The sequence below is a fragment of the Xiphophorus couchianus genome, chromosome 3 (assembly GCF_001444195.1).
Source record: "Xiphophorus couchianus chromosome 3, X_couchianus-1.0, whole genome shotgun sequence".
Taxonomy (NCBI): domain Eukaryota; kingdom Metazoa; phylum Chordata; class Actinopteri; order Cyprinodontiformes; family Poeciliidae; genus Xiphophorus; species Xiphophorus couchianus.
In genome coordinates this window covers 24,079,580-24,085,579 of record NC_040230.1, presented here as the reverse complement: position 1 = coordinate 24,085,579, position 6,000 = coordinate 24,079,580, and positions in this window count along the sequence as shown.

Genomic DNA, 6,000 nt, shown 5'->3' with positions numbered 1-6,000 from the left:
ACAGAGCATTGCTTTTATGTGGCAGCAAGAACATCATCATCAAAGGGAAAGCTTTATTTGTAAGGAGCTGGGGCTTTTGTCACCTGAAAGGGGTTTGAACAAGAGATGACAATCTCACAAAACAGATTTCGAGGAATGGTGAGCACAACGTTGCCGATCGACTTGTGTGATCCTTACAAATTTTAACAAAGAAGACTGAATTAACTCAGAAGGTACTTCAGCAGTTTGGCCACACATTCGCCATGCCACCTGTAAATGCTTTATTTTTCTAACATGATTTCTTTTATTTCAGTGAAATTGTACAAAATACACAGAATGCCACTTTTAAAGAGGAAACAAATTTAGTTATTTAAGATAATCTCTTTTTAGTTGTGATAAATATCTGTAAGTTTTGCAGATCCACTGAGTGTAAAATGGTCTAGGCTTCAGGGAAGAGAAGCTCTTTCACTACGTTGCCCTGCTTGTCTGCAAACATTTTTTTGCTTAGTCTACAGACATACTTTATTGAGAGATACTTAAATTTAGATGCGCTGACTACAGTGCAGCCCTCCATCTGTCTTCCTCCAATTGTTGCTGCTGATTGTATTTTGAATTTCAGTGGCGTACAGTAACGGGGACAGTTCCAGCCACAGTCTGACAAAATTACACAGTGTGGCTGCTGATGACAGACTGATAAAAAAAATAAAACTAAAAGAAGAACATCACCATTAAGCTAGGTATTAATGTAAAATAAACCAGATTTGCATAAAGATGGCTGGGATGATTTTCTAATCCAGTGGTTCCCAAAGATTTTCTGGGACCCCCTATGGATTATAGGGGGTTTTATTGTACCACCTGCCCCACCAGGCGGTACAATACGAAAAACAGCTGTGCCAAGTTGAAAAATAAAACAACTGGTTACACACATCGTTCAACCAGACATAAACCTATACACATATTTTGTTTTTAAACTCCACTGAAGTTTATTTCACACTTCAGGTTGCAACAAAACAAACTACAAACCATCTTTACAGTGAAACACTTTTGTGTAACTGTTTTTTTTCTTCATTCATCCATACCGCTTCTCGCACACCCCCAACCCCCCTCCTGCAATGACACAGCGGCCCCCCTAGGGGGCGCACCCCACACTTATCTGACCCAAATGTTTGGCTTATAGTTGGGACAGAGGTTGAGCAGTTTTAGCTAAACATTTGGTCAAAGATTTAGACTTGGCCTGTTGGGTTAACAAAACTTGTAGTCTCTAACTGGTATGCTACAACATACTTGCATAGAGTAGGTTACTAGCGTGCTAACTAGCATAGAGACTGCAAGTTAGCACTGGTCAGAGGCCATTTTGAACCAGATTTCACAGAACCACTTCCACAGGATAAAATAACAATTCCTAATATTGTAACATGATTTGTGTTTAAGTGTGTTAATGACGTTAGTTCAGATTAAAGTTTTAATCTACGTTAACACTTCAACACATAAAATGTGTTTGTTTACTTAAGTAAACGTTGACCTTTCACTTTCTAAGTAGTTAGCGCAAGCTAGTGTTAGCTGTTTCACACTTTGACCAAAGAATTAGTCAAAAGTCTAAAAAATATAAAATAGATAATATTTTACACAGTGTGTAATACAATTGGCTGTCAAACATCTTATTAGACATTCAGGGTCCAGTTATACCAATCCAGTTACATCAAACACTAGCTTGTTGGGAACGTCTGATTGGTTTGGTGAGGTGCGAACTGCAACTGTAGTAAGAATCAAAGAAGCAAACACTTGTTTATCTAAGGGCATATTTAATACATATAGTTGTTGTTGAGTTTTTGAACTTGTAGCTTTTTTTTTTGCGAAGAAAACTGAAAGTCAAAAAGAAAACTTGTCACCACAAACCACATGAGAAGTTTGTTGTTTGTTTGTTGGTTATCTATTTAATGCTGGGGAATACTAAGTACAGATAGGAGGTTCTCTCTGAGCTGATAGAAAACATGGAGCATTTAGTCTCTGTCTTTCCTATTGTTCTATTTTCTACTTGAATCTTGAGATTGTCTGAGCAGCATATTAAATGGATTACATTTTTAGACTCCATGCATGACATTTGGTTGCAAAATAGCTCTTTTTAAAAAAACTGTTTATATTTTTACAAATCACCAAGATTCGTTGCAATGAGCAGGGCCAGCTTGTTCCCACATTGCTGTCAAATTATGTCATTCTTTCAGAATGTTCTGCTGTCCTTTGTTCCCATCGGCAGCCGAATCTTCCAGATTGGGTTTGGATTCTCAGATGAAAGATCTGGTGAGAGACTTGGTGGCGACATTAGGATTGTTTAGACTGTGCAGCTGTTTGAAGAGGGACGTGGCTCTGAAACCCACTCTCATCATCTCACTGCTCTTTGTTTACACTTCCCCAGTTTTCCAAAGGAGCATTTCCACCTGTCATGGCCTTAAGCAAAATGATATTGGTGTATAAATGTAAGATTAAATGAAAAGTGTCTGTGGGTTTTGGAAACACAAAGAGCACATTTTCCCTGAGTAAAATATCATAACCACAAAGAGTTTATGAATAACAATGCTTTTCTGATTATATTGTTGTGAAATGGGTCCCAGAAAGAAAAGTCATTTTCTAACCCCTTTTATTTCTTATTTCTTTATCTGTCGTATTACATTCATGATTTTCTAGTTATTTCTTGTTGTGTAAATGTTTATTCATTTAACAGTATGCTGGTTTGAATTAATTTTTAAGTGTTAGATTGTTTTATGTGTAGATATCTGTGTTTTATTGTATTGATTACTGTCTTTCCTTCACTTTCACACTCAGCTGCACTGCATCCTGTTGATTAACTGACCTGGTTTGTATGTGGCTAATCACCTCTCTAGCCATTATAAGCCTGGATGAGACACACCCTCAGTTTCTATACAGAGTGACCAAAACAGTCCTGTGTGCGTGTGTGTTTCCACAAGTGTCTCACTACACTGATAAGTGCAGCTTGAGGTTCATTTAGCTGAAACAAATCGGAAGAGTTATTGAACAACATTTCTGTGAGGTGTGTTGAAACGAAAAAGCAAAATATAAAATGTCTGTATTGTCTGTATTTTCTTCATTAAAGCCTTCATCTGCTCTTCTGTTTGATATTCTGGTTTCTGAAATAATCTTTTTGTGTCTTCTGCAGAGTTTTTGGACTTGTGTTATTTCACCTTCCAGACTCAGATCTGCACTTTGTTCCACACATGCAAAACCAAATAAGGCATTTTTTGGGGATATTTAAGTTTGTCACACTTCTATTGTGGATGATTACTTGAATTTCATTATATATGTTTTATTTTATATGTATGCCTTGGTGCTACTCAGAATATAAGATTAGGTGTGTTTTAATCTGATCTACATGCTGTTTTCTTTATTCTGCATGTTTTCACTGCACATTTTGAGTCGACTATATCAAAAATGAATTAAAGCTGCCTTCTCGACTTCCGATTCAGCTACTAAAACCTAAAGAGCTACTGGAAAGCAGAAGGACGTGTCCTTTCACACAGGAAGAGAGGAGCAGCAGGCAGGAAACTCCCCCAGGTGATATTTACTGAAGATGTGTGGGTCAGGGGTCAGGCAAAATGCTGACCACAATGGCCACACGCAACAACCGTGACGTGATGCGCAGAGGCCGAACAATCTGCAGAGTCTGTTTATTGGTTATTTATGTGACAACAATGGTTGGCGTAAACAGGTCTTGATGACCTTGGGCCATCTCTCTTACAACGTCTTGTCTGCGAGTAAATATCGGCAGGATAAATATAGCGCAAGCAGCCATACGCTACCGCATTTACAGAATAGACGGGACAGGAAGTGTCCCTTTTGTTGAGAACTGGACAGTTGTTATTTTTGTAACAGTGATTATACAGACAGACGGCTCAAAACACACGACTACGTGTGACAAACAGCAAATCGTACCATATGAGTACAGATTGCTCCTGTGTTGCTGGGTCATTCAAATAGATATGACCCTCAATAAAGAGTAATGCTGGATATTCCATGTAGAATAACTCAACTTTAGTGTGTGGTGGGGAATATATGTTGTACATTACCTGATAGAAGTGAGGAGAAAAATTGCCATGCTTCCTTTAAGTAGGTGAGCTACCTCACAACGCTCAGATGTAACAAAAATTGGAAAATTGAAAATGGGCCAGTAATCTAACATAACCTGGAATGCTGAGCAATAAATACATTTAGGATGAAATGTATGATTTTTGTCTTTTAATACTGTGAAACCTCCGAATACAAATTTGATTGGTTCCAAAAGATGCATTGAATCTCGAAGAACAGAATCTATTACTGATTCAGTGACAAAACATCTCACAGGTAGGTCCTGCAGTCAGATGATATTCATGAAGCTATTTACATAATTTACAATATTTTCACTTATGCAGTCAAGATAACCCTTGAGCTTTTCCCCCTGACTCCGAGGAACCCAGCGTAAATCGCTCTGAGCATAAAACAGGAAAAAAGACAATACAGACATTTCATATTTTGCTTTTTCGTTTCAACACACCTCACAGAAATGTTGTTCAATAACTCTTCCGATTTGTTTCAGCTAAATGAACCTCAAGCTGCACTTATCAGTGTAGTGAGACACTTGTGGAAACACACACGCACACAGGACTGTTTTGGTCACTCTGTATAGAAACTGAGGGTGTGTCTCATCCAGTCACCAGAGTCTCTCTGTCTCTCACTCCTTCCTGCCTGTCTCGTCCTCATGTCTTCAGCTGACACATCATTGTTTCTGTCAATCTGTGTGTATAGTATGTTCTCATACACAAAGTATATGAAGAATGTGTATTATGTGCTTATATTCTATACTCTCTGCCTGTTATTGTTGCTTAAACAAATGTTTCTGTTCATTTTATCTGTATGTCCCTAAATAGCAGCAAGTCTTCTAAACTATGTTTCCTTACAGGAAGGGAATGTATAATTCATTTTATGAGTTATGTAATAGTTAAATCAGTTTAGGTAGATAAAATCAATGTGAGAAGATACACTGAACCAAAGATGTTGAGATAAGCGCCTTTTTTCTAACAACAGAACTTGGGACCTCTAAACATTGACTTTTCTCTTTTTGAAGTGCTGCATATTTAGGCATGAAGAGCAAAAACGCTGCAAAGGCCAGTTGTATCTATATAATTTCTTGTTATTCTTTTCTGCCTTGAAACACAAATTTGGGGGCCTAAACATGTTCAAAAACTCACCAAACTTCACCCAAAATTATCCCCTGTGTGAAATTAAACGTGGAATCAAAAATGGGTGGGGCCAAACAGCTCTACAGCACCTCCTAATGACAGACAGGACAAACTGCACTCTGTAAACATTTGAAACTTGCTATGTAGATACACACGCCCCTCCCCAAACCAAGAGGTAATGTCCTGAAGTGTACAGGGACGCTGCAACTTTGGGTCAAAGGGCAAATTTTGACCATTTTTGCTGTTTACACACATTGAACCTTAACAAACTCCTCCTAGGGATTTTCAGCTATCGGCTTCATCTTCGGTCAGCATGTAGGTAAGGGATGAGGGATTAAAAGTTATCAAAATCTTGAGTTTTTGAGCGTGTTTAGGTGGCCAAGTAGCAAACTTATCATACTCGCCAAAGCCAACAAAACAATATAATTTTTACTCAGCTTGAAAAATCTTTCGAATCATCACTTCGCAGTCACGCATTGGTCTGTCACATTAAATCCCAATTAAATACATTGAAATTACTGGATGCATTGTGATAAATTTGGAAAAATAAAAACCGAGTGTGAATAATTTCTCCAGACACTGTGTGTGTGTGTGTGTGTGTGTGTGTACTCTTTGTAGGGCTTCTGATCTGATTGGAAAAGGAAATCCTACGAATATAGGGCTTCTGTCAGAGTGTGCCCACCCTCGTTAATCGTCCTCATTATGAGCACACTCCAATCTAATGAGCCATAATAACACCCCCTGATAACACCATGATAGGTGGCCTCTTTGGACTCGCCAACCTTTGATTGGC